Below are 20,886 nucleotides of genomic sequence, written 5' to 3'. Positions count from 1 at the left end.
ACTCACATTGCTGCTTACTCCAAAAAGAAAAAAGGAAACGGGGTTTTGATGCTTTCTTTCTGTACTATTCATGGGTGTTCTTGGTACACAAATGTGCAGCTTTATTTTATGCCTCTTTCCCTCCTGAATGTATTATACTCATTCTGGGAGCAGTCACTGAAACCTGAGTTGGACTTGGCATGTTATGATGGGCTCCTCATGCCCTATTCTTTGTGAACTTTCTGATTACCTCTCCTAGAATCAAGGTCCTGGGCTTTTGTGGTGAGTGAGAGACAGATGACTTAGCTCCTCTTCCAATGGGCATTGCATTAGTCATCATAGAAGTTCATGCAGAGCAATGTTTCTCAATGAGTGGCCCCTTGCTGGGTATCAGCAGCATCTCCTGGGAACTTGGTAGAAGAGAAAAATTATAAGCCCTTCCCCAAGATATACTGAATCAGAAAATATGTTTTAAGAAATCTTCTAGGTGATCATAATGTGAGCCAAACTTGGAGAATGCTGGTGTAGAGTATTTCATATCACATAGATATTACCTCCTGCTATGCTTGAGGGGCTTGAAAAATAAATATGAATTAAAATAATGGACAAACACCAGCTGAAAAAAATTTCCAGGCATCGAAGGAGAGAAAAGATGTGTAAAACTCAATCAGGAATAATAAGTCAACTATTGAATGTCTAGGATGTGTAAGGTATTCTTCGAGTATATTATATGTATACTCTTTCTAGTCCTTACCAACTTGAAGGTCAGTGCTATATGGTCATTTACAGAGACTGACCGTGTGCCTCAGGAAGTTCTGTAGTGAACCCAAGGTCAATGAAACTGAATCTAATTCCATTTAGCTAGAGTGCCCAGAGAGGTAGAGTGGAATGAATATGGAAGCATTGGTAAGTGGCATGATTAGCACTGTTGTTATCTAAACTATGAACACTCCCTGTTTATGGAAAGTGTTGGATGATTGGTATGTCTTTCCTGCTCTCTTAGATGATATTCAGACCCCATCCACTAAAAAGTCTTTAACAGTACATGTCAGATTTACTTAAAAGATTTTCAAACTATAATAAAATAAACAAAATAATAGAAACATCATGAGACTTTGTGTTTAATGACCTTGATTGTCTGCAAAATGAAAATGAGAGACACTTTATCCTAAACATTGTTCAATGGATTAGATTTCTTACTGTGTAGCTAGAGTTTTCCTGCCTTGCCCACAGTCAGGACAAATCTATGTCACCCGCCAGTCCCACAGCCGCTCAGACCCAACCAAGTAAACACAGAGACTTATATTGTATACAAACTGTATGGCCGTGGCAGGCTTCTTGCTAACTGTTCTTTTATCTTAAATTAACCCATTTTTATAAATCTATACCTTGCCACGTGGCTGGTGGCTTACCAGAGTCTTCACATGCTGCTTCTCATGGCGGTGGCTGTAGTGTCTCTCTGCCTCAGCCTTCTGCTTCCCAGAATTCTGCTCTCTCCTTGTCCCACTGGCCACTGGCCAATCAGTGTTTTATTTATTGACCAATCAGAGCAATTTGACATACAGACCGTCCCACAGCATTACTGTTCACCTAACTTGGGTCTGTGAGCTCAAGGATAAGATAAAATGAGAGATAGAGACAGGAAATTTTATTTTAAGCTCTGTTACTTTCATGGGCTCTGGAGAAGAGACCTAGTACCCTAGAACAGTAACTTCTAATTTCATTGTATTCAAATGCACCACTAAAACTTGTGTCATAGTCCATTGAGGGGCACACATATCCATATCTTTATAGCACAAGTAGTAGTGACCTAGAAAGTATGTGAAATGAATGCTGATGTTAGCTGCTTTAGTCTAATTTTCAGTGTGTGTCTCCAGCTTAGAGTTACCCTGAACTGCTAAGTTGGTTTGCCAAATGGGCCTGTAGGACCCCAGAGGAGAAACACAATGAGTAACCAGTCCGCTATTGAGTTTTGTATCCTACTAATCAGTATACTAACTTGCAATATTGAACATAACCTGTAGCACACATGGAAAATTCTGAGTCCCTGGAGTTAATGTTCCTCAAATGGGAAAATAATGAAAGAAGCTGAATCTGATAGAAAAGTGGTTTTCAGCTCCCAAAGCCCTTGCCCAGGTTAAGAGTCTACAAACTCAGAATAGGAAGGAGCAGGCCAGGAGATTCTTCTCTGGGGTTGGTTGATCTCAGGGCATTTGAACATGATCGTGAGCCTAGTATAGCTATGACAATGACAAAGAACATGACTGGCACTTGGCAGTTGAGGGTTCAGAAGCCAGTTGTGGCAAGGATCTTGCAGTCACACTACAGTGCTAGGCTAGTTTCTCCCAGTGTGCCTATAGCACCCCAGTGGAGAAACACCACGAGTAACCTGTCAGCTCTCTCTGGCTCCCAGGTCTCCTGCATGGGGCTTCTGTACTTTAGCAATGATAAATCAATATCTCAGTCCCAATTCAACAATGGAAAAAAAACAGCAAGGAAGGAACATACTTAACCAAGGAATGATTACTCAACCTAGGATTTCCCAATGGATATATCAAGTAAGATCAGTTTTGGCTTCTGTTGTTTTGAGCACTCCTGGGCATTGTTGGGTGCTCAGCAGCATCACTGCGCTTGTAGTACAATGGTGTCTATAAGTGCTGTTCCTGGTGTCCCAGTCATGACCAGCATGTATTTCCAAATTCCCCAAGTGTCCTCTAGGGAACAAAGTCATCCCAATTGAGAACCAAGAGTCCAAAGTCATACAAGAACTCCAAGCATCATCCTCATCAGTATGTGTGCACAGGAATGTTCTTGCCATTTCAAGCATGTAGGTGTCAGAGGACAACTTTCAAGAATAAGTTCATTTCTTCCACTGTGGGTTTCAGAGAGTAAACTCAGAATGTATGACAAACACTTTTACCCACTGAACAATCTCAGGGACCTGAATTTTTAAATAAAATTTCAAGTGATAGCAATCAGTCTGCCTGGAGTAAGCATATCTTGTACCTTTGGGTAGTCAAATGGAATCAATGAAGTTCTGTAGTGGTCTCTTGTCTTTAAAAGTGCTAGGTTCATGCTCCCCCTGCCCCCACCAAAGTCCCAAAAGTCTTAAGTAAGCCAGCCAGGATGATCTTGAATTTACCATGTAGCCAAGGATGACCTTGAACTTCTCATTTTCTAGCCTCTAATTCCTGAATGCTAGGATTACAGTTGTGTATCACCAGTCCAGTTATGTTGTCCTGGAGATGGAACCCACATCTTTGAGCACTCTGTCAATTGACTTATATCCTCACCCCTAGGTTCATGCTTCTTGTACTTCTGTTGCTCAGGGTTATGACATAAAGACTAGATAGTTGTGTTATAGTCTAGTTTCATCATGAATTAAGGGCTTTGTTCTGTTTATTTATATGTGAAAAAGAAGTATAAACTATAGCCTTCATGGGTTCCTGTTAAAAATACATTTAAGGAATAAAGGCAGTGCATGAGATGTGCATCAGTAGCATACTTGCTGTTATTGTCAAATAGCATACAAAAAAATCAATGTCTCCCCTCAGCCAGGTACCCTTAAATACTCCATCTGCCTCCTTTCTGTTCTGTCTCATTATACTGTGTGTAGTGCTGCTACCTTCTGGTACTTGCTTTCACAACATAGAACTGTCTTCTCCACATAATTCCTGCTTTCAACTTTCTGAAAAATTACTTGGACTGTGGTGCCATGGGTAGTTAACTGACCTTATAAAGAAAGGTGCAGCTAGGTAGTGGTGGTGCACACCTTTTATCCCAGCACTTGGGAGGCAGAGGCAGGTGAATCTCTAAGTTCGAGGCCAGCCTAATCTACAGAGTGAGTTTCAGGACAGCCACAGCTGTTACACCGAGAAACCCTGTCTTGAGAAAAACAAACAAAAAAAGAAGGGAAGGAAGGAAGAGAGGGAAGGAGGAATAAAGAGAGGGAGGGACAGGGGAAGTGAGGTAGGGAGGGAGAGAGGGAGGGAGGAAGATGTTATTTGTAGAATGGTAATTAACTTCATGCAGCAAGTACTGCTGAAGTGAGATCCTAATTTGTCTTAACAATAAAAACTCAGAGTCAGATATAGAGGGAGAAAACTGAAAGATCAGAGAACCAGAGCAGTAGCCACTAGAAACTTCTTACCTCTACGAATCCTCAGACCGAATTGGGGCCTTCTATCTCTATGAATTCTCAAACTGAATTGCGGGGCGGGGGGGGGGGCAAGATCCTGTCCTCCACTTGCCTTGTATTCCTGTCTTCACTCCCCTAGTGCTGGGATTAAAGACATGCACCACCACTGCCCAGCTCTGTTTCTCTTTTAGACTGGTTCAATCTTCTTGAACGCCTGGTCTTCCTGCTTCCTCCTCCAAGTGCTGGGATTAAAGGTGTGTACAACCACTGCCTATTCTATATGGTTAAATAGTGGCTACCTCTGCCCTCTGATCTCCAGGCAAGCTTTGTCAGATCACAAACAAAATATTACACAACATACTGATTTGATCTCCTTAGATTCCTCTGATTGTGCACATTTAGAGAATGACAGAACATTCATGTACTCAGTTAATCAAAGAGCAAGCATTTTGTTATTGCTAAGCAATATCAGCCTCCCCCTAAAGTTCACTAAGGTATCATTCCCAGTAGACAAAATGACCTATGAATCTGTTAGAACCCTTTCCTCTATATTAATGGTAACTGCCCTTAGAGCTGAGAATAATAGAAATGTATTCTTTAGAATTCATATTGTTGGCTAACAATAAGATCATGTACTTTGAATTGAAAATGAACAATCAATAAGACCAACTATATAATTCTTGAATCAGAAACACTTCAACCAAAATAAGTTCCTTTTCTTTAAATAAAAATCACAAAGAAGTATAGCGTAAACTAGGCAATTTCAAGACCAATAAATGCAGTTTGGGCTCTCGTGAATTTTATTATTTCTGTCATTGATTTAGTTAAGAAATCTTGGGCTGGAAAGGAAATCACATTCCTAGCATATGCCTAGGAAATATTAAATTACCCAGGCAAATGGGTTTGCTTCTTTTTTTGTATATGAAAGACTAATAGGAATTGCTGCTGTCTTTGTTTTAGCAGAGAGGCCAAAGGTCATGTGTCTTGCAATGAATGTGCTTCTCTTTTATACACTCTACATTTGTATGTTTAATTTGTAGTTAAGTGATATGGTCGGGGTTAATCAATCCTTGCTTAAAAAGAGTGTAGGAAGACATATCAGATTTTATGCTGGTCTTTTCCCTTGCAGAGAGTAGCTGGCCCAGTACACACTCCACCAACCTTTCTATGTGGAGTTGGGGTGAGGTGTACATCTCTGAATGTTTACTTAAGACACCACTTGAATATACCCCTCTCCTCTGAACATTGGCTCATAGCCAGACACCTTGATAACAGGACTTAATGGAAGTCATTATCAATCTCTTCCCTGACTGATGAGTTCTCACATGCATAAATCTGTGAGTGAGCCACACTACTGGCAATTCAGAGTTATTGGATTTTGTCAGTCTGTCTCTCAGTCAAACTGTGGCTAATCATCTGATTTCTGATATAATATTTGGATAGAAACTTAAAATCATTGGATGAACCAATTCAAGGTGGAGCGCCTGAGCTTCTGAGACCTCCCTGCTGACAGCCCAGCTGGGTAAGAGTGGCTATGTGGCTGAGACTCTTTGATCTTCACTGGCTTCCAGTGTTAAGAGGAACCATTATAGCTACGTTGTAATCATGTGTTGGATTTGAGTCAGCAGTACCTCTCAAATTGCTTTGGAAGTTGTACAAGTATAATAGGAGGAAATATTGTTTGTTTTTAGTTATTAAAATTGGATTATCTGCATGGCTAGACTTGTATGATAAAACAGAATTTTTTCTTAAAATGATTAAATAATGCAGCAAAATACAATGCTGACACATCATGCCATTGCTAATAACAATGTTTATAATTTACTTATAGGGTTTCCATAGCTGTTATTTTATACAGTTCTCCATAGCCTTGTGAAAAGATCACAATTTACTTCATTTATTTTGACCACTGAAAGAGTCAAACAAACCCATCTGATTTTTGTTTTTTTCCCCTAGTACCTAGAACATTACTTCAAATTTACTCCTCCTCAATAAGCAAACAAATATATAATGACACTTTGTCAGACAACACCCAATCATGTTTGCAGGATGGCTGAAGAATCTCTGAGTTTTTCATAGATATGTTGTTGTTGTTGTTTTTTTATTTCTATCAGAGGCATTTTCCAACTGTTTAATTGTATAGAAAGTGGCAAAGAATTGTCAGATAATGAAGGAAAGGGTCAAAGGTGGAAAATCTCTCTAAAATTTGGACACACACACACACACACACACACACACATATATCCCCCCCCCAGGACCTTAACATGAAAGTCATCCATTTGAATGCCTAATATCTTTATTTGTGTTTGTCTCTAAAGTTTTCCAGCTCTTTTTTTTTTTTTTTAATGAATGATGCTTTATTTGCCTTTCTGGGCTTTGATCTTCCTCAGATAAAACTCCAGCTCCTCGCCTTCTAGCACATAGCCATCCGCTCTGCCACACTGGCCTGGTCTTGAGGCAATACAGGCAAGAAGCTTGCCCTGCTGGAACTGCTCCTCCAGAAGACTGCTGATTTTAGCATTCTTTTTCCTTTCATCATATTTCTTTTGGATTTTCTTTGATCATTTTTTGCTTAATATTTCTTCCTCTTCAGGAGTCAGCTTGGCCCCCTTCTTGCGGCCCAGGGGCAGCGCATAGTGAGACTCATACCACTGTCGGTATGGTGTGCTGTCGATAAGCAGGATGCAGTTCTTCACCAGGGTCTTGGTGCGGACCAGCTCGTTATTGGATGCATTGTAAACAACATCAATGATCCTTGTTTTCCGAGTACAACACTCAGAGCCCCAGGAAAAGTTCCCCACATCCAATCTTAGGGCACGGTACTTCTTATTGCCTCCTCGGACTCGGACTGTGTGCATACAACGAGGGCCAATCTTCGTGTTGGCAGCAGGCCGTCCCAGCTCTTGTGTCAGGGCTTTCTCTTACCCCCAGTCTTGCGGTGCTTGTGCCGGTTGTCTTGAGAGATATCCATTGTGCGGCGCTGGCTGCAAAGAGCAGTTTTCTAGCTCTTTATACAGTCATTTCTTGGTTTGGGTTGTAACAGTTTTTTGTTTCAAATTCTAAATTACTTGTACCTTTCACTATTGATTTATAGTAGTGTGTGTGTGTGTGTGTGTGTGTGTGTGTGTGTGTGTGTGTGTGTGTGTGTGTTTGTACTCAGTTACATTCTTCTTTTCTATGTCCTATATAGGTTCCCAGCATTATCATACCAAGCAAAGCACAGGCTCACAAGTTATTTTCTTATGTCATTCTGGGAACATGTTTTCCTCTCCTGCTTTTATGATTGGCAACTTTATGCCTCCTCTTTTTACTTTTTTGCCCACTAGACTTCTATCACCCTCCAGAAACTGTTCCAGAAGGCAATTACACAGACTGTAAGAACATTTATTAATTATGTGATTCTCAGTAGACTATTCTCTCCTCTGCTGCATCTCTTTGACTCTCACTAAAGGGATTTTATGTCAATCAACCAGCACCCAAACTGCAAAAGCAATACTAACAAAAACTGCTGTATTTAAAAAAGAATGATCAACAAGGAAAGGATGGGTTTGGACATAGATCAACTGTCATGTATTACACTGTTATTTAGTGTAATTTTTTCTTTTAAAAATTCATTTTATTAATTCTTTGAAAATTTCATACTTTTATAAAATCCACTCTATATCCCCAACTTGTCCTAGATCCAGCACCATCCCCTACCCACCCAAATTTGTGTCTTTTTTTTTTTTTAAGAAAACTCATCAAGCATAGTTTGAGCTGTTCATATACTCTTAGATATGTTGCCTTCTGGTGGTTTGAAGTCCTATGAGGGCCCACAGCTTGAAGAAGAATGGTTCTTACTCTCCTAGCAGCTATTAGTTCCCAAACATCACCTAAGGATTTTGTTTAGCTTGGGCTTGTGCAGGCCTTATGCATACTGTCACAAATGCTGTAACTTTGTATGTATAGCTGCTTTACTGTGCCCCCAAAACATAATTACTTTGTAGTTGTCCACTACCCCCAGCCTTTTCAATCTTTCTATCCCTTCTTTCACAGTGAACTGTGACTATTGAGAAGAGAGTGTGTGATATAAATGTCCCATTTGGGGCTGAGAATTGCACACACATTCTCTCAGTCCCTGCAACTTGACTAGTTGTGGGTGTCTGTATTAGTAGCCATCTATTGCAAGGTGGAGCTTCTCTGATAAGGGTTGAGGACTGCACTAATCTATGGGTATAAGAGCAAGCCTTTATGATTGGTTTTACTACTATGCTGATCTAGCAATGTAATGGTAGTAGCTTCTCCTCTAAAGCATCTGACCCATTTAGTCACAAGTTCTTGGCCCTGACAGCAGTGATTGTGTTGTGTGCTTGTGTACACATGCATTCCTACCATCACGTGCATTGTGAAGGTCAGAGGACTACTAAAGGAAGTTAGTTTTTTATTTGCACCATATGAGTCCATGGATGGACCTCTGGTCATCAGGTTTGGTGCCTTTACCCACTGAGCCATCTCAGCTGGCCATAGAACGACTTTTGATTAATAGTCGGAACATTTTCCAGATGACATATCCTGTCTGGACATCTTTTTTAAAACAGCTAGATAGGGAGAACAAGGAAAAGTTACTAAGAGACTTTATGACAATCCACAGGAAACAGCTCCTATTACCAGACAAAGCCAATTTCCCAACATGGCAGAGGTCAGCACTGTCAGGACCCTGAACTCTTATCTCCCTCTGTTCCTTCAGCTCTTAACATCTTCTTCAGGTTTTGTATTTTAAAAAATTATGTCCCTGCTCCCCAAATTCAAATGTGAACATCTCACAAATTGAATATCAGTTAAAAGCAAGCTTATTTTAATATTAATATTCATCTTACACTGAAAACCTGTCATAACTTTTATGTCCACTCATAAATGTTGAAGCAGTCCTATGATTCAGCACCATTAAATCACTTGTAAATTACCACTGATGAGGCTAAAATTGCTAGTTCTAAAAACACACTGCTGTGCAGGCTTCCTGTAGTTCCTTGAATTACCACCTCCAATCTGCCTTCCAAGTTGCCCTGGCTTTCTTGTCAGACATGATGAAGACTTGATGGCCACTGTCGGGGACCTCCACATGGCAAGGCTGGCCTTCCAGCTCAGCAGGGATGTAATTATCTCTACTTTTGGTTTTCACCACAGAAGGTACAGTAGAACATCCCAACTATGTAATTATGTAATGTGAATGTCATTACTCCAACAGAAAAAAATAGTCCCCCTATTTATCATTGTTGACTTAGAGGTAAATAGTAAGGAAACATACTAATGGTTGGTGAGTTTTGATGCCCCTTTTCAGATCGTGGGCTTATCTCATTTTCTTCTTTGAAAACGTCCTACAGTGAATAGAACAAATTAAGCAAGTAAAGGAGAAAATTAGCCTTGACAACTGTCCAAACAATAAGACATTGTACTCCTTGAAAAAGAGATCCACTTCCAAAGCAATGTAGCTATTAGAGACCCGTGGTAACGATAAAAGAAAAAAGTTGCTTTAGTATCTGAAAATTGTCTTTGTTCTGTGTGTTTACCTTTAAAATTAATAACTTAACTAAGATGTTTGTTTAATAAAAGAAAAGCAGCAAATTATTTCCTAGTCACTCCAAGTATTTGCTTGCTGTTGTTGGTGGGAGCGAAAGGGTGACAGTGGGAGCATTTGTTAAGATGCCATCCCTCAGAATGAGTTGAGTAATGTTGATGTTAAGGATCATATAGTGCACTCTAGGAATTTGGGGTGTCTGGTAGGCAGCATTCAGCCCAGTATCCTGTTTCTCACGTGGTTATTCAGAGCTAAACATCAAGCCCTTTATGTGGCAGAAGAAAATGAATTCAGAATGTAACTTTTAGAGCTCAGCTAATGGCATCTGAAAATCTAGTTCCATGAAATTTTGATTTCTGGTCTGAAACAATTAATGATCCACATGGATTCCAATTTTATTTATTTGTTTTTAATCATGCAGTGAACCTCTGAACTTAAATGTTCCATAGCTCCCAGGCTGATATAAGAATATACTAAACCAATGAATTGGCATTCAAATTGTGTTCAGTTTGCAACTTGGAAAAAAGACATGGGCCTGAAGAAATGGCTCAGCAGGTTAGGAGCTCTTTCAGAGGACCAGAGTTGTATTCTTTCTTTCTTTTTATTTTATGTGTATGAGTGTCAAGAGATAGTTCACAGTTCCTGATGCAAGGGATCCAATGCCCTCTTCTGACTTTTGTGTAGACACTAAAAGCCTGTGGTGTACATACATACACGCAAAGCGAAACACTCATACACATAAAATAAAAAGAAAGAAAGAATAATAATTACAAACATAAAAAGGGCGTGAGCATGGGCTGTAGAGACTCTTGAGTGCCAACGGACTGCCATAAGCTGTTTCATAAGTTTTGATGATCAAGACTATTTCCAACAATGTACTGTTATAATAAGAAGGGGTGGGCAAACCTACAAATCAAGACATATTGGTAAAATAAATTCTAAAAGAAGAACTTAGGTCTGAGATTTGCTGGAGATTCTTATTTATATCTCCAGTATAGTAGACCTCCCCTCACCCTTCTAAGACAACAAGGCTTATCAAAATAAAAGAATGCTTGAGATTTGCACTTAGGAAGCCAGGTTTTTACATCTTTAGGTACTACACCAAACTTGATCTTCATCTTTTTCTGTGAACTATCCCTACCCTTCCAATCTCACAGAGTTGATGAAGGGCCCTAAAGGGACATTTATGAAGTAAAACAACTTACAGAGCCTGTGACATTACACACATTGTCTTGTTATTTGATTAACCGTTCTGACACAGTCAGGAAAATTAGAATGCAACCTGAAATTAAGTTAATGGAAATATATCACAGATATTGCTCTGCTGGACAGGTCTAGTATGAGAAACTGGGTAAAGTATATACAGGAACTATTTGTATTATTCCTACAACTTTGCAACCTAAAATTCTTCCAAAGTAAAGATGTTTATTAAAACATTGCATATGTATACACATACCAATCCTCTTCTATGAGATGACTGTTTTAGCCTTCTAATGTCTAGCAATGACTTGGCATCCTCCCGTCCATGGTATGCATATTTGGAAGAACCTCAGCTAGGGATCTGGTAAACAGTTAAACTTGGATATACAAAGTTACACAAAATCCATTAACTAGTTGTAGTTTCATTAATGATGGTCTTGTTTATATACAGTATAAAATGAGAATAAATATATACAGTATATAATTGCAAAGAACCCTATTGCCCAGCATGTAAAATTCTGTCATTAGTTTCATTTAGTCTATATGTTGCTTTGTCTAGGATAAAACATTTTCTTGATGCCGCTCAGGGCCTTTGACTTCTCTGATATGCTTTTTAGTGGCTTCTACGAGGAATAGGGGAGTGATTGTTGAGACTCCAGATATATAGTGATTGCTATTATAGGATACAATGTAAAGTAAGTGTTGGTCTAGGCCATCACTAGACCAGCTCACATTATGGGTGTGAGCATGTGAGCTTGCATCTAGGTGCCTAGGGTCAGTGTTAATATGCTGATGGTAAAAGTTTCATTTGGAGAGAAAGGACAGGAATTCAGCTGCCTCATTTATCCTTCCATAAAATGGAAGCATGTTAGTAACATAAATGTGTCTGTGTTTTTTTTTTATTTTCAAATGGACATAAAACAATACTATTGAGATATAGGAATATAAATAGAAACAATCATGGTAGTTGCCAAGCACATAGTAAGAACTTCAAAACTTTCTGCTCATATAATTGCTCAAGTCATATGATTTCATGCCTTCATTTAGTGGTGCTGAAGCTAACTCCCTCTGATGATAGCAAACTGATAAATCACTAGGAACATTAAATTTTCTGTGATGTGAATATTTACACTATGGAAATCACCATAGGTTACAAATAGGACTCTTGGTTTTGATTCCATTTATCTGCATACCACTGACTGCTGTTTCTTCTGCTCCTTACTTCCTCCCTTTTACTCAAAGAAAACTCAACTCAAAAAAGAAGCATTACAGGTTTTTCTTTCTTGATCTTGAATTCAAAAAGCCAAATTATCTTAAATAAGAGTTACTCTTTCTGTATAAAATTGCTGTTAGAAAATCAAGAGGTAGATGAAAGATGAAAATAATTAGTGATAATCATAAGCAATGTAGGATTTTTTCTGCATATATATGCATATGTTTTATTTGTGCTTTGGAGTTTTAAGAAAGGTTCCAAGTGTGTAGACTCGCCTCACGATTAAATGAATTTGGCCCCTTCCAAGATTACATCTCTGCCCTATGTGTCAGGATTAGAAACTGCCATTCATCAGGTTCCCATCAGGTCATTTCTGATGCTGAGAGATTTTAACCCCATTTGGGGCTTTCCAGACATTTGACTTCACTGAAGAAGTCTCTGAACTATAGTAATTTTTGAGAGCTCCAGAAATAAAGTTCACAGCCACTCTGAGACAGTAATCCATCTAAACTCCATAGTTTGTCAGTCAATAAACTCTTTTATTGTTGGCAACCTATAGCTGGGCTAGTTTCTCAGCTGGTTTGTTGTTCTTGTGTGTATGTGTGTGTGTGTGTGTGATTGACAAAATAGACATGCACTTTTTATCCCCAGAGTCTTAAAGGAGATGCTTTCATAATCTCAAAGAGCATTTTATTTTCTTCTAGGGGTCTATTGAAAAATCAAAGTGAGGCTGGGCAGTTGCAACTTTTAGAGAAGAATGACTCAATTAATTAGACTACCATCCCACTCACCATAGATTCTGGTCCTCAAATTTCTTATTTCTTTTAGATCATGGAGAATAACATCCTGATAGAGCATCTGGCAATGGGAGTGAGGCACTTCGTTAAGCATGTCATTGAATTCTATCTCATGTAATCCTCATAGGTACTTGATGTGCTATAGGTATCCTTCTCATGTCCATACTCACTTCATTATCACTAGATGAATAATGAAGACACAAAGGACTCAAATAACTTGACAACATGGTACTTAACTAGTGAAACTAGAATCCAGCCTCCTGGAGAATATATTTAACAACTGTCCTGCAGTTTTGTTTTGTTTTGTTTTGTTTTGTTTTGCAGATGATGAGACATCAGAAAATTATGATGCTTATGAACGTCAAAGAATTGTCTAAATTCCAGTGATTTCTGAGTGCTGTCATTCTGTATATTTCACAGCTGGCTCTCCAAAGTGCTTTACCATCACTGTCTCTTAATCCTCAGAGCAAACCTAGAAGACAGGGGAGACTGTTCTTCAAAGAAATTGAGATGTTCAGGGGAGTTATCAGAGCAAGCTGGCAAGTGCTTCTTTTAAAAGGATTTACTATCGGGCTTGGATGGTAGCTGATACTTGGAGACGTGACTCTCAATGTTTCCAGAGATGATGTGATATTAGTTACTACCTGCTTTCTCTCTAAGAGTCTGGAATGTGTGAAGAGATTAGGTTAAGGGTACATGATTACCAACTAATTAAAACTGTGACTATTAGATCTCCAATGGAATTGCAAGGGCAAAAACATCACACAGCTTTCAGTTAAGAATGTTTTCTGTGTAACAATTACATAAGATGGAGATAGTATGGGAAGACAAATTCCTCAGGAATATTTGCCATGCTATTATCATGATAAATCTTCACTGTAAGAACTAATATATATTGAGAACGAGTCCTCCTAGTTAATCACCAAACACAGAGATGAACTTGAATACCCCTGAATCATTCCAAAATGAAATGTCCTCAAACATCACAACACACTTCTCTCTTAATTCAGTGGTTGACTTGGTAGCTCTCGTAACTATCTTTTTTTTTTAATGTGCCTATATTTGGTCTGTAGTAATAATCGGGTCTGTCATCATGCTACACATCATTGCTGTTCTTTTTTTCTCCACAATCAGATATGTGACATATGCATGTAACAAGAATTTTTGTATTTCTTTTGTTTTTGTTTTTTGTTTTTTCCAGACAGGGTTTCTCTGTGTAGTTTTGGTGCCTGTCCTGGATATTGCTCTGTAGATCAGGCTGGCCTCAAACTCACAGAGACTAGCCTGGCTCTGCCTCCAGAGTGCTGGGATTAAAGGTGTGCACCACCACTGCCCAGCCACAGTCTTTGTATTACTTTTAAGGAAAGGGAAGCTTTGAGAAATCCATAAATTTCAAGAGAAGGAAAATAGGTTCTGCATATCTTTTTACAAAATAAGTCCCTTCTGCTGCTTGGGGATGCTACAATTTAATATAGTAAGCACTGTTTTGCATCTGAGAGTTTCTCAGTTCTCAGTCTTTGGGATATATTAGTTCGAAGATTTAGACAAAGGGATTCAGGTCAGCTGACAGAAGTATGAGAGACCAGCAGTGTAATAGTCTGTTTCTGAAATAGCTTTAGATTGCTCTCATTTTTTTAATTAAGGAATTTTTAAAATTTATTTTACATATCAATCACAGATGCCCCTCTCCTCCCTCCTCCTGCCCCTCTCACTTTCCCCACCACGCCCCTTCCCTCCTCCAACAAGGCAAGGTCTCCCATGGAGAGTCCAGTCCACAGAACCTGGTACATTCAGTAGAGGCAGGTCCAACCCCATCCTGCTGCATCAAGGCTGTGCAAGGTGTCCCACCATAGGTAGTGGGTTCCAAAAAGCCAGCTCATGCACCAGGGATAGATCTTGATCCTACTGCCAGAGGGCCCTTTAAGCAAATCAAGCTACACAACTGTCTCGCTTATGCAGAGGGCCTAGTCCAGTCCCAAGGAGACTCCACAGCTGCTGGTCTAAAGTTCATGAGTTCCCTCTAGTTGGATTTGGTTGTCTCTGTACATTTCCCCATCATGGTCTTGATGCCCCTGGGGAGGTTCCCAGGGATCCCCAAGGATGAACCCAGCTTAGACTACTAGCAATAATGGAGAGGGTACCTGAATTGGCCTACCCCAGTAATCAGATTGGTGAATACCCTAAGTGTCATCATAGAACCTTCATCCAGTAACTGATGGAAACAGATGCAGAAATCCACAGCCAAGCACCAGCCCAAGCTCCAGGAGTCCAGTTGAAGAGAGATTCTATGGACAAGGGGCATCAAGATCATGATGGGAACTCTAGTTTGTATTACACCTGGAAATGTCATCACAGTGATTCCTTCTGACAACCTAGCAAGCCAAGATTGATATGTGTAAGGCTCAGAGAGGTGGAATAACCTGTATGAGTTAGTCCAATAAAATGGCAGTGGAGGACACTAGGTGACTCAGGGGTTGAAAGCACTTGCCACACGAACTTGATGATTTGAGTTTGAATTTCAGGATCCCACAGTAGAAGAAGATACTTAATTTAATTTAAAAAATAAACAAAATGTGCAGGGTGAATTTCAAACTTGGCCTGGGTGTATCCTACAATTGTGCCCTTAAACCAGTATTCATATTACCAACTCACACCCTGTAGCACTAGTTATTTGCCGTGTGTGTGTGTGTGTGTGTGTGTGTGTGTGTGTGTGTGTGTGTGTGTGTGTATTGACTTTTTTGGAAAGGATCCAATTGTGTAGAGTAGGCTAGTTTTGAAGCTGAGATCCTCGTGCTTTGCCACTACGCCAAGCTTGTGGCTGTTTCTCTAAAAAAAGAGTATTATTGGCTGGGCCCAAGCTAGTGATGTTTCCAGTCATAACACTAATGGGATGAGGCAGAAATGTGCTAATGGCGAGGTGATACATACATACAGTGAATAAGAAATGAAGTTCAAGGCTGGAAATGCAGCTCAGTTGGTAGAGTGCTTGCCTAGTTTGCCCAGAAGCCTAAGTTAAATCCTCAGCACTGCAAAGATACAGGAGTGGTATGCCCACCTGTAATCCCTACAGTCTGGATATAGAGGCAGGAAGATCAGAAACTTAAGAACCTCTTGAGTCCATAGCAAGTTGGAGACCATCCTGAAAAATAAATGCAGTGTTTCAAACCGCTACTCATGTTTTATAGATATTAAGTCATTTTTGAGTTTTGTAAATGAAAAAAGGAATGGAATACAAAGAAGAAACACAAGAAGTAATAAAAAGAAATCCAAAACTGTATTACTCCACTGGTCATTAAATATAAATCAGGTGTTTTGTTCCCTAGAGAAAATACGAATAGAACAGATAACATTCATTTTTAACATTATTTTTAATGAAAAATGAGCAACAAGCCTTTTGGGAATTTCAGGACTGGGCTGTAATAGAGCTGCTTATATTTGACCATAGGATAAGCAAACTCATTATACCTTCTTATATAGTTATAAATCTCTCAATGTCATTAAAGATAATCATCAAACATCTGCCTGTTTATCATGTCTCCACTATTCAGTAAACCTAAGCAGACAAAGGCATATTTTTTTAAAAGTGGTCTTTACCCAATACAATGTCCCATCTGGGTTTCAATGAGTAAAATATTTTATTTAAATCTTCTTTTATTAGAAACTCAGATTGCTGTTAAGACCAAATAATTTTAAATTTTATTGTTGCTAGTGTGGGGACACATGCATGGCAGCATATATGTATGGAGTTCAGAGGACAACTTCCAGCAGTTGGTTCTGGCCTTTCACTGTACATTCCAGAGATGAGTCCAGGTCATCAGACTAGAGCAGCAAGCTGTTTTATCATCTCAGCCACCTCCCTGGCCCTGTTAAGGCAATCTGTTATGGAAAAGCAGTACTTTTTCCCCTCTACCATGTTACTATTGTAAGGAGAAAGTAGGGGCAAAGTCCAAAGCAAGTCACCTCATGACAATATACAGAAAAGGAATTCTCTCTGGGAATGTGATAAGCTGAGGAAGAAAAAAAAGCCATTCTCATTGTCCCTGATCACTCAATTTTGAAAATGTGTGTAGACCATCTCTTGCCACAGTGCCCTGAAGATACTAAAAAGCCTGCCAGAATGGTGTGGAGCTTCAGTCAGCTCAAGGACTACTTTAGCCAAACTAAGGAGCCTTCCAGGGCTCTCTTCCCTTGCCTGTCGCCCCTCCTGGTAGATATGCTACTTCATGGCACATTTGTCTTCAGCAAATGTGACTATGGGATGCAGAGCCCAAAGGTTAGGCAATTTATTCTTATCCTAAAAGGAACCCATGTCCTGACGTTGCTGCTTTATCCTCATTTTAATCTTCTTGTAAGCATCCATTTCCACAAGGATGCCAGAGCCTGCATTCCATTGTGCAACATTTCAATATGACAACGTCCTTCGGTACTTCTGATAACAAACACTGAGTGTATGTCTGTACCTGAATATGTGCTATTTTCACTGGCAAAAAGTGGTTAGTGGTAGTTGTAGTTTATTTGAGTAGTAGAGTAAGGAATCTGGAGTAAGGAAATGGAAGAACTAAGGAAAGACAGGAAAACAAAACAGCAAAAGGAGATCCTATAGGGTATCAGAGTTGAGGTCTGGGTCCCAAGACCAGGAGAGAATACTATGAAGTCACATAGAAAGGAAAGCCACAATGAGCCAAACCTGGCCAGTTCTTCATATAGTTTGATTACACACAACACACATTTGTTTTAGCTGCAGTGGTTCTCCTCCTTCCCAATGCTGTGACCTTTTAATACAGTTCCTCACGTTGTGGTGACTCCCAACCATAAAATTATTTCCATTGCTACTTCATAACTAATTTCGCTACTGTTATGAATCATATATAGGATATATAGGATATAGGATGGTAAATATAGGATATGTAGGATATCTGATATATGACTCCCAAAGGGGTCATGACACACAGGCTGAGAACCAGTGGTTCAGGGTATGGCTAGGTCTGCTTTGTGCTATTGTGAGTAGTTGTGGCTGAGACCACATGACCTGAAATATCTATAAGCATAGCAAAAGATGCATGGCCCAGGAGCTATGGAGATGGATCAGTGAATAAAGTGCTTCACCAAAGATCAGCACCTGATTTTGGATATCAGCTCCCAAGGAACAGCCAGACACAATGGAGCATATCTATAACCCCAGTGTTGACACAAGTGGTGAAGACAGATTCCATGAACTTGCTTGTCATCTAGCCTAGACAAAAGAGGGAAATCCAGGTTCAGTGACAGAGCCTATCTCAAAAAATAAGGTGAAAGGTGCTAGAGGCAGTTATCAGATGCGACCTCTGGCCTGCATGTGTAAGCACGAGTGCGCACACACATCCCAAAATGCCTACAACACACACACACACACACACACACACACACACACACACACACACCTATCCCTGGCCTATTCCTCAACGTGTTTGCCAACCCCTGAAATTGAACTTTCATCAAACTTCCCTTTTTAAAAATGAGAGCTGTAGGATTTATTCAGTGGCCCCATGCCATAGGTCAAGTATATTTTAATTATCACCAAGATGGCATTTATTCAACTTGAAAGGAACCTCTCAGACAGAAAAGTTCCTAGATTTTCAGGCCAGGCCTCTTGAGGTGAAACTGCCAATGAATAAGAACTATCCACCACTGATACATCCATAGAGTATTCAGTATGTGCTCCTTTACACTGGGGCATTGAAGGAGCTTGAAGTGCCAGTAGCCTGTGAAAACTAACCACTTCTCACCCAACAGGGTATGTTTTTTTCTTTGGTCCAACAAGAAAACATTATTTTCCCTTTACTATTAACTGAAATGTTCCGGGTCTCCCAGGCATCTATTAGTAAGCATTTTGAGATTGTATGTGGGCACATATATATACATGTGAGTACACATGCACCCACTAGGGGATTTTCTTTGAGCTTAATTTTGGACACTAAATTTCACAGACAATTTGATGAAGTAGGAGAAGTGACTCATTAGCTACCAAGGGACAGTGCTATTGGGGCCCCATTACAACTAAGGTCTCCGAGATAATGTTATGTATATGAAAGCAAGGGCAAACAAGCTATATAGAACTTAATATTTCCTTGAAGGGCAATTTGCCATTTAATGTTGCTTTAGGTGCTCATTATCAGTAATTATGTATACAACTGTAGCTATTTCCATAATCTAATTCAGAGGGATAGTCAATTGGGAGTGTGTAAGCATGGCAGGTAGGTTAGGTGAGATATATCATACCACATGGGAGCTAGAGATAGAGGGAAATGTATAGAGTAGGCAACTCAATGGAGCCAAAATAAAGAGAGAAACCGATTTTAAGAAATGGAGTTCCATTCTGTAAAATTCCTCCAAATGAGAGTTTAAGACCAATGATCTATCTACTATATTCTCTTCCATGCATAATAACCACTTAGTAAGTGTACTAATTTTTCCTAGCAGTGAGAGAGTATTTTGAATCTATATGGATAACCTGTCTTTTAGTCAATTCTCTCTGTAAAACAGAGGTAAAATATCTGAACAAATTCAGAGTTACAAGGACACTGTCATGTGATTGAATCTTATGCTATGCACATCCTCTCTGGTGTGGCCTAGGAATGATACACTGATTATCTCATTGTCAGCATCCTCATGGGTGTATTCCAGGACAGTCATTGCTTTGGGGGAAATGACAGAATCTGGGAAGACTCCCTTCTTGGAATTGCTGGTTGAGAGGGATGTAATAGGAGTGCCTGATGATTTCACTCTGTGGATTGTGATCCTCAAGAATGCTTAGTTCTATGAACATAGTTGAGCATGTGTCTTTGTGGTATGATTGAGCATTCCTTGGGTATATGCCCAAAAGTGGTATAGCTGAGTCTTGAGGGAGGTTGATTCCCAATTTTCTAAGAAAACATCATATTGATTTCCAAAGTGCCTGTACAAGTTTGCATTCCCACCAACAGTGGAGGGGTAAAATGAAATTAATTATAAAATTATATATATATATATATATATATATATATATATATATAAAGAATGCTTTATATATAAATATATATAAAGAATTTATATATATATATATATATATATATATATATATATATATATATATATATATAAAGAATGCTTAGTTAACAGCTTGGAAACACTAAGGCAAAATGTCATTGTGACAAAAAAGTAGAAGTTAAGCTAGATTTTGTCATAAAACAATTGAGAACAGAAACCTGCCCAAACCATAAACTGAATCCTCTAAAGTTGTGGCTTAAAAACATTGATGTTCCATTGCCCTCTGCATCTCGAAACAAATGCTTTGTTGGATTTGAAATGAGGTTTTATAAGTTCAATTGAATCATCTTTGATGATCAACTTTTAATATTTGAAAACTCAGGTTTTAATAAGCATTGACTGAGAAAAGTAGTACTCTTTAAAATTAAATGAAAGGATGGAATGAACAGTCAAGGCAGTGTGCCTAGAATGCACAACCACCACAGGCTGTTATTATAGATAACAGGCCAAGCAAAGGAAAGAATAGCTTCTAGCATTGAAATTCTTCTTCTCCATGCAAGCTGTCTCATCTATTTGGAACTACAGAAAGGATACAGAGAGGCTGTTGGATTAGAACTCAGGTTTTCTGGCCTTGGTAGAGCCATCAGCTTCCCTGCCTCTCTTGTCCTTATTTTTTTCTAGAGATAGGCCAGTGAGCATACTGAATCTTCTTCCTAAAAGGTTTTGGGCATCTCTAAAACACTTCGACATTAGCTTTTCTATGGGTCTGTTGTTTATTTCTTTTCAAGATTCATTTATGTTATTTGCTGTGTATGAATATTCTGCCTATTTATATGTATGTGCTCTCTCTCTCCTATTGAGAGAAAAAGTTTCAGTGGAAGAGGGAGATGACTGATGACAGAGAGTATCAGGGGATAAAAATGACTAAAATTCATTATATACACGTATGAAACTATTAAAGAATACATTTAAACAATTATAAAGAGAAAAGAATAAAAGC

The 20,886-nt window shown here is 39.2% G+C and overlaps 1 protein-coding gene and 1 pseudogene across 4 annotated transcripts in view; one reads left to right on the top strand and one right to left on the bottom strand.

Annotated features, from left to right (window-relative positions):
• Positions 1–20,886, top strand: part of Frmpd4 (FERM and PDZ domain containing 4) — a 623,066-nt gene that overhangs the window by 342,641 nt on the left and 259,539 nt on the right. The gene's annotated exons all lie outside the window — the stretch shown is intronic.
• Positions 6,475–7,088, bottom strand: LOC102908296 (small ribosomal subunit protein eS8 pseudogene; annotated as a pseudogene).

Source organism: Peromyscus maniculatus, chromosome X, assembly GCF_049852395.1.
Source record: "Peromyscus maniculatus bairdii isolate BWxNUB_F1_BW_parent chromosome X, HU_Pman_BW_mat_3.1, whole genome shotgun sequence".
Lineage (NCBI taxonomy): Eukaryota > Metazoa > Chordata > Mammalia > Rodentia > Cricetidae > Peromyscus > Peromyscus maniculatus.
Note: the sequence above shows the minus strand (reverse complement) of the source record. Positions and strands in the feature narration are given on the sequence as shown.